Genomic DNA, 8,851 nt, shown 5'->3' with positions numbered 1-8,851 from the left:
AGAAAGGGAAAAAAACGGCCCTAGCTGGTGCCATTGGCCTCTCTCTCCGGCCACCCCGCCCTGAAGTTCCCTCTCTGGCACCTGCTGCCACTCTGAAGGTCCTAGATTCCATGCTGAGGTGCCAGGGGCCAACCCCAGCTTGTGGGCCAAGGGCATGAGGATTTCTATTTTCTTGACTCCTTCACAGCAGGGGACACCACAGGGGTCTCAAGCCCTGGGTGGACTGGGGGAGCATCTCCAGGGTCCTGGGCCGGTGCAGGGCTGGGGACTGACTCTCTCTACTTTCAAGGCAGCTAGTCCCCAGCAGGAGCCCGGAGGCTTCCCCCAACCCTCACCTCTGCCCCAGGAAAGTTAGGACTGTGTGGTTGATGCTCTGGGGTGGCTTCCCACGGATGGCCACTGCAGAGCACCACAAGTGCCTCTCACCCCAGTGGCACCCACCCGCACCCAGCAAATGCTCAGCAGGTACCGTGCACACCTTGGGTCCTGCCTGCCCTGCCTCCATCTGGCCTCCCTCTGAGAAGAACCCTCTGCACTCAATCCACCTCCAGGGTCAGGAGTGGGCACCTGACCAGGCCTAGCCAGCCAAGGTATTCGCTCCTGGCTACGGGGACTGGTTCAGGAGACCTAAGTAAACCCAACAAGACACCATCCCAAGAGGCTTCCCCTGCTAAAGCACGAGATGAAAGCCTGGGGCTGTGGAGATTGCAGGGAAAATGAAACTGACTTACAGGAAGGTGGAGAAGAGAACTGACAGAGAAAGGGAAAGAGGAGAAAGATAATGTCTTTTTTTTTTTTTTTTTTTTTTGAGAAGAGTCTTGCTCTGTCACCCAGGCTGGAGTGCTGTGACACAATCTCGGCTCACTGCAACTTCCACCTCCCTGGTTCAGGTGATTCCCCTGCCTCAGCCTCCCACGTATCTGGGTTTACAGGCGCCCACCACCATGCCCAGCTAATTTTTGTATTTTCAGTAGAGACAGGGTTTCACCATGTTGGCCAGGCTGGTCTCGAACTCCTCAAGCTCCTGGATCCTGGAGCTCAGATGATGCCCTTGAGACTCGATCTTTCGGCAGGGCGCAGTGGCTCATGCCTGTAACCCCAACACTTTGGGAAGCCGAGGCAGGTGGATCACCTGAGGTCAAGAGTTCGAGACCAGCCAGGCCAACAGGAGGCTGAGGCAGGAGAATGGCGTGAACCCAGGAGGCGGAGGTTGCAGTGAGCCAAGATCACGCCACTGCACCCCAGCCTGGGCAACAAGAGCGACACTCCGTCTAAAAAAAAAAAAAAAAATCCTGTTGCAAATTATTTACTTTTTAAAAAAATCAATTAGAGGGAGTTATGACAGGGCCATCTTTGGAATGTACGTTGATGTGCTTTCATGCATGAGAGAGAAGCGGGTTGATAGTAGCATCACACTTGGGCACACCCCACCACCCACACTAACCACATGTGAAAGCTGCCTGCCGCACACATTCTAGGGGAAGACAACGCAGACAGATGCTCTTATCTGGGGCCTCCCAGTCTATGGAGACAGCCAGGTATGAACACCTGGACCAAGTGTTCCCGGAGCCGGGACAGACTCCGGCCCAGGCCCAGACATCTGAACGGCAGCCTGGAGATGAGGGAAGGGGTGCATTTCGAGGCCTCCGCTGCTGCCACCCTGAGGCTGGTTTCCCCCACCCAGGGGTGTGTCCCTGACAGCCACAAACAACACTCACGATTCAGACACCCGGCCAAGGAGCAGGACTGGTGGCCTGGCTGCCTCAGCAGACCGGGGTGCAGAACTCACAGCAGCCTGGACTTCCTCAACGCCACTGGGATCCAGGAACCTTGGAGAAACCAGGTGGATCCAGGGGCCCATGCACCCCCAGACTGAGGGCTGGAAAGGGGGAAGGGACTCTCCCAGATGGCTCATGGCACGTCATGAGGCCTGCAGGGTGTGAGAGCCTCTTCCTAGGGCCTTCCTGTCCTTTCTTGGGGCTCAGTGACCTCGGGCAAGTTACCTAACTTCTCTCGGCCTCGGTTTTCTCTTCTATAATTTGGGCAGGCTGCCACCACCTTCACAAGGCTCTCAGCGAACAGAAACACTCAGCACAGGGCTCCAGTGCCGTCACGGGAGCTGCTGCCACTACTGTCGAGGGCGATTCTGCCCCTGCTTCAGTCCTGCGCAGCTTTCTGACCTCCCCCCTCTGACCCCGTGGCTCCCTGGGAGGGGACCGTGGGCTCCCTGGGAGGGACTGAGTCAAGAGACAAGGGAAGCGGCCAGGCGCAGTGTCTCACACCTGTAATTCCAGGACTTCGGGAAGGCCGAGGCGAGCGGATCACCTGAGGTCGGGAGTTCAAGACCAGCCTGGCCAACATGGTGAAACCCCGTCTCTACTAACACTACAAAAATTAGCTGGTCATGGTGGCGGGCTCCTGTAATCCCAGCTCCTCGGGAGGCTGAGGCAAGAGAATCGTTTGAACCTGGGAGGTGGAGGTTTCGGGGAGCCAAGACTGTGATATTGCACTCCAGTCTGAGTGATAGTGAGACTCCGTCTCAAAAAAAAAAAAATGAAAAAAAGGAAGCACTCTGTGAGGCAGGCCCAGCCCTCCTGGCCCTGTCAAGCGCAGCCCAGCTTCCTCCCAGAGCTCAGCGGACTCGGCAGCCAGCGGCGAGAGGAGGATGAGCTGTGGGCACAAGAGAGTCAAGGCAGCACCGGCGTCTGCGAGCCTCCTGTGGGCCAGCGTGGACCAAAGCGCTTAGCTTTCCAGCCTCACGATGCCCTCTGAGAGGGTGCCCTGTAATTCTGTTTTACAGATAGGGACATTGAGGCGCAGGGAAGTGAAGGAATCCAACCCAATTAACCCAGCTCGATGATTATCAGCCCCATTAATTCTGGATCCACAGAAATGCACAGTGTGTCAGTGCTCACGTTACAGACGGGAAAACTAAGGTGCTAAAGCAAAACTCAGCTCATCACTGGGGAGAGAATAATGAAGACAGAAAGAGCAAGTACCCAGGTACCCGCAGTGCCTGGCTGGACGGGCTCCTTCTCTCTCAGGCTCACAATGCTTCCCAGAGCCTGCTGTGGGTCACAGTTCACAAGGGTTGTGGGTGTTCCTCGGAGACCAGCCTGGGGCTGAGTCCCAGCCAGAGCCCCAACCCCAGGGCAGAGCTCCAGGGGACCCACCCAGTTCAATGGGCTTTTTTTTTTTTTTTAGAGATAGAGTCTCGCTCCGTCCCCCAGGCTGGAGTGCAGTGGTATCAGTTCAACTCACTGCAACCTCCACTTCCCAGGTTCAAGTGATTCTCCTGCTTCAGCCTCCAGAGTAGCTGGGATTATAGGCACCCGCCACCACACCTGGCTAATTTTTGTATTTTTAGGGGAGACGGGGTTTTGCCATGTTGGCCTGGGTGGTCTCGAGCTCATGACCTCAAAAGATCTGCCCACCTCAGCCTCCCAAAGTGCCGGGATTACGGGCGTGAGCCACCGCGCCCGGCCTCTATGGGCTTTTGAGGCACATAGAGCCAAGAAAGCTGACTGGGCTCGGAGGAGGGGAAAGACCAGGCTCCTGTCAGCAGCAGCCCCTCCACTGTCCCCTGGCCCTCGGGGCAGGACAGGAGGAAGGGACAATGTGGTTTCATCTGCTTGCGCAGCTCAGACCTCATAGCTACCGACGGGAGCTGAAAGATGAGACAAGCTGCTTCCCAGGCATGGGGATGAGGCAGTTACAGGAAGCTCAGGAAACAGATGTACCGAGTGAAGCAGGTACTAGGTGGTCTGACCCAGATCCTCCCCCATCCAGGCAGTAGTACCCATCCAGCCCCAGTACTAACCCCGTGGAGCTCAGCTGTCATCCCAGCTCCACCTCTAAGTCACTGGGGGCAGGTCACCTACTCTTTTGAAACTTCAGCCTACTATTCATCCAAGGGGAAACTTAGACTGGCCTCTGCTTCCTTCGTAAACCACATGACGATAAAGGATGATAGAAAGGTCAGGCGCGGTAGCTCACGCCTGTAATCCCAGCACTTTGGGAGGCCGCAGCAGGCGGATCACGAGGTTAGGAGATGGAGACCATCCTGGCTAACACAGTGAAACCCTTTCTCTACTAAAAATACAAAAAAAAATAGCCGGGCGTGGTGGCGGGCACCTGTAGTCCCAGCTATTTGGGAGGCTGAGGCAGGAGAATGGCATGAACCCAGGAGGCGGAACTTGCAGTGAGCCGAGATCGCGCCACGGCACTCCAGCCTGGGCGACATAGTGAGACTCAGTCTCAAAAAAAAAAAAGAAATTTATTGCACAGCTTAACTCATACCAGTTGACATGATCTATGCATACAGATGTTAATCATATCACTATAACAGCAAATTCAAAAAATAATCTAAATGATCATCAACTGAGGATTAACTACACTGCAGAATGAGCATATACTAGAATACTATCTAGCCACTGAAAATAATGAGGTAGCCATTAATATATGTAAATACATGAAGATATCCTAAAAATTCAAGTTAAAAAAAAAAACAGGCACAGTGTGCAGTGGCACACACCTGTCATCCTAGCACTTTGGGAGGCTGAGGCAGGAGGATTGCTTGAGCCCAGGAGTTTGAGAACAGTCCCAGCAACATAGTAAGACCCCATCTGTACAAAAAAAAATTTTAATTAGCCAGGCATGGTGCTGTGCACCTGTAGTCCCAGCTACATGGGAGGCTGATGTGGAAGGATCACTCGAGCCCTGAAAATTGGGGTTGCAGTAGGCACCACTGCACTCCAGTGTGGCCAAAAAGCAAGACTCTGTCTCAAAAACAAAACAAAAATCCAAAACAAAACAAAAACAAAAAACAAAGCTGGGCATGGTGGCTCACACCTGTAATCCCAGCACTTTGGAGGCCGTGGCGGGTGGATCACTTGAGGTCAGGAGTTCGAGACGAACCTGACCAACATGGTGAAATCGTGTCTCTACTAAAAGCTACAAAAACTAGCCAGATATGGTGGCATGCACCTATAATCCCATCTATTTGGGAGGCTGGGGCAGGAGAATCGCTTGAACCCGGGAAGTGGAGGTTGCAGTGAGCAGAGATCGCACCCCTGCACACCAGCCTGGGGACAGAGTAAGATTCCATCTCAAAAAAAAAAAAAAAAAAGTCTGGGCACGGTGGCTCGGGCCTGTAATCCCAGCACTTTGGGAGGCCGAGGAGGGCAGATCACCTGAGGTCAGGAGTTCGAGACCAGCCTGACCAACATGGTGAAACCCCATCTCTACTAAAAATACAAAAATTAGCCAGGCGTGGTGGTGCATGCCTGTAATCCCAGCTACTTGGGAGCCTGGGCGACAGAGTGAGACTCCATCTCGAAACATTAAAGAAAAAATAAAAATTGAGAAAAAAAAAAGAAAGAAAGGCGTGGACCGTGGGGGCCATCTGAAGGAGCTTCTCACTAAAGGAGATCACACAACCAACCCTTTGCCCACACCCACGCAGCTGGGTCACTCCCGCCCTCCCCTACTAAGGCAGAGCACCTGGCACCGCACAGGACCGGCCAGAAGGTGCGTTTGCGCCCTCTGCAGGCAAGCTTGGGTGGTGCGCGGAGGAAAGGGAGCGTCTTCCTGGGCTTATTTCTAGGATGTCAGTCATGTCGCCCTCTGGCAGAAGGGGTTGAAGGGAGGGGGAAATCCCCCTTGTTGCAAAAGATAACCAACCACCACCTGGTGCCAGAACACACGGATTCCAGCCCCAGTTCTGACGTTAAATGTAGCTGTGGGGAAACCACTTAAACTCCCTCTGCCTCAGGTTTTTCATCTGTGAAGAATCACTTCAGGCGGGGCGCGGTGGCTCACGCCTGTAATCCCAGCACTTTGGGAGGCCGAAGCCAGCGGACCACCTGAGGTCGGGAGTTCGAGACCAGCCTGACCAACATGGAGAAACCCCGTCTCTCCTAAAAACATAAAATTAGCCCGGCGTGGTGGCGCATGCCTGTAGTCCCAGCTACTCAGGAGGCTGAGGCAGGAGAATCGCTTGAACCCAGGAGGTGGAGGTTGCGGTGAGCCGAGATCTCGCCATTGCACTCCAGCCTGGGTGACAAGAGCAACACTCCGTCTCAAAAAAAAAAAAAAGATGTCATACTTTTTACTTCCTTTCATCTTTACCATACCACAGTCTCCCTCCTGGTAAGTAACTGGAGCCTCAGAGAGGTTAAGAGACTTGTTCAAGGTCACAGGGCTGGAAGGTGACAGCAGAAGTCAAACCCAGAGCCCCCGTTTGAGCTCTTCTGCCATTCATTCAGGGAAGGCTCACAGCAGAGCAGGCCCTAAGCGAGGGCTGTGTTAGACGGAAGACGCTGCCAGGCTGGGCTTGAGCAAAACCCAGATTCTTCCTGGGCCCCCTGCCAACGCTCGGCTCAGGAGCAGCCCTAACCTGGGCCACAAGAAGCAAACCCTGAGATACCTCCCCGAGGCTAGCAAGCGAGGCAGGGGGATGATGCCACAGGAGACGAACAGTGACTCAGGTGGAAGCAGGCAGCAGCGACAGGGAGAAGCGGAGAGCTCCCTCAGCTCAAACACAGCATGTTCAGGCCTCACCATCCTGATTTTTCCCTGGATAAAGATGCAGGTCTGCTGGGGTTCACCCCAGCCCCAGGCCCAGAGCAATTCTGCCCAAGCCCCGGCCTCATAGTATCTCCATCAGCAACACGTGTCCCAGGCCCCTTGAAGGGAGCAGGGCTGACCTGGAATGAGATAATAAACTGGGACAGAAAAGGTCTTTTCCATTCAAGTTCCGCTTCTCTCCTCATTACAGGCACCACCCTCAGCAGGGCTCTGCACAGTAAGTTGCCTTCTGGACTACATGAGAGTGGGCGGGGATTTGGGGACAGACCCTGTCGTTTGGGCAGACCGAGCCTCACCTGTGGCCGGGGGATCCGTGGGCAAAAGTGTAGCTGCTGCTAAAAGAATAAACTGCTGGCCGGGCGCGGTGGCTCTCGCCTGTAATCCCAGCACTTTGGAACGCCGAGTCAGGCGAATCACTTGAGGTCAGGAGTTCAAGACCAGCCTAGCTAACATGGCAAGACCCTGTCTTTACTAAAAATACAAAAATTAGCCAAGTGTCTTGGCAGGCACCTGTAATCTCAGCTACTTGGGAGACTGAGGCAGGAGAATCGTTTGAGTCCGGGAGGTGGAGGTCACAGTGAGCCGAGATCCTGCCACTGTATTCCAGCCTGGGTGACAGAGCGAGACTCCGTCTCTAAATAAATAAAAATAGGCCAAGTGCAGTGGCTCACGCCTGTAATTCCAGCACTTTGGGAGGCCGAGGACAGATCACAAGGTCAGCAGTTCAAGACCATCCTGGCTAACACAGTGAAACCCTCGTCTCTACTAAAAACACAAAAAATTAGCCGGGTGTGGTGGCATGGACCTGTAGTCTCAACTACTTGGGAGGCTGAGGCAAGAGAATCGCTTGAACCCAGGAGGCAGAGGTTGCAGTGAGCCAAAATCGCACCACTACACTCCACCCTGGGCAACACAGCAAGACTCCATCTCAATAAATAAATTAATTAAATTAAATTAAAAGTGAAATAGCTTCCACCTGGCTGTCTTTCTGGACATGCTTGTCCCTTAGCTCAGCCACCATGCTGGGAGGAAGCCCAATCTAGCATGTGGAGCCAGCACACAGAGAGGCCCGTGTGCAGAAGAACCGAACCAAAGCCAACAGCCCGCAAGAAACTCCAGACGCGTGAACAACTGAGCTTTCAGATGGCTTCAGCCCCTAGACCTTGAACCACTCCAGACAATGCTGAGTGGAGAAGCATTATCCCCACTGAACCCTGCCCATGTTGCAGATTCATGGGCAAAATCAGTGTCACCCGTGTTTTAAGCCATAAGCTTTGGGTGGTTTATTAAGTAGCATTATATAACCAGAACACTGGCAGGGCCAGAATTTGAAGCAAGCAAGCTGGCTTCACAGCCTGTGCTCCTGCCACTCTGCAACGGTCCCTGCTGTGTAAGAGACACAACAGAGGAGGGATTTCAAGCTTAGGTCTGGAGTCAGCCCTCTCTTCATTCATTCATTCATTCATTTATTCATTCATCCATCCATCAAATGTTTATTGCATCCCTACTATGTTCCAAGCTGTCTGCCAGTTCTAAGAATATTTTAGGCCGGGCACAGTGGCTCAAGCCTGTAATCCCAGCACTTTGGGAGGCCGAGATGGGCGGATCACGAGGTCAGGAGATCGAGACCATCCTGGCTAACACGGTGAAACCCCGTCTCTACTAAAAAATACAACAAACTAGCCGGGCGAGGTGGCGGGCGCCTGTAGTCCCAGCTACTCGAGAGGCTGAGGCAGGAGAATGGCGGGAACCCGGGAGGCGGAGCTTGCAGTGAGCTGAGATCCGGCCACTGCACTCCAGCCTGGGCGACAGAGCGAGACTCCGTCTCAAAAAAAAAAAAAAAGAATAGTTTAGTGAGCAAGACAGACAGATCCCTGCTGTAGGTGGGAAGGGGGGTTAGGAAGTAGAGGATAAATGAGGGCTACCTTTATGCAGGTATTTACCATAGGGTGGGACCAGATGGCTCGGGAGCCCTGTGTAGAGGGGGTGACCTGGGACGGCCTCTCTGAGAGGGAGACTGCCAAACGAGATGGACACAGCTTCACAGCTTTGTGAAGAGCGGAGGGAACAGCAGAAGAACGGGTCTGGCTTCAGAACCCGGCTCCATCACTTATTAGCTGTGTGATCTTGTGGGAGTCACCCAGGCTCTCTGAGCCTCTACTTCCTCATAAAATGGGAAAACGTCCTCATAAAATGGGGAAACTTCCTCATAAAATGGGGAAACGTCCTCATAAAATGGGGAAACTTCCTCATAAAATGGGGA

The sequence above is a fragment of the Piliocolobus tephrosceles genome, chromosome 16 (genome assembly GCF_002776525.5).
Source record: "Piliocolobus tephrosceles isolate RC106 chromosome 16, ASM277652v3, whole genome shotgun sequence".
In the NCBI taxonomy this organism is placed as follows: Eukaryota; Metazoa; Chordata; class Mammalia; order Primates; family Cercopithecidae; genus Piliocolobus; species Piliocolobus tephrosceles.
The sequence above is the reverse complement of the archived record's forward strand: the minus strand, read 5'-3'. Positions refer to the sequence as shown.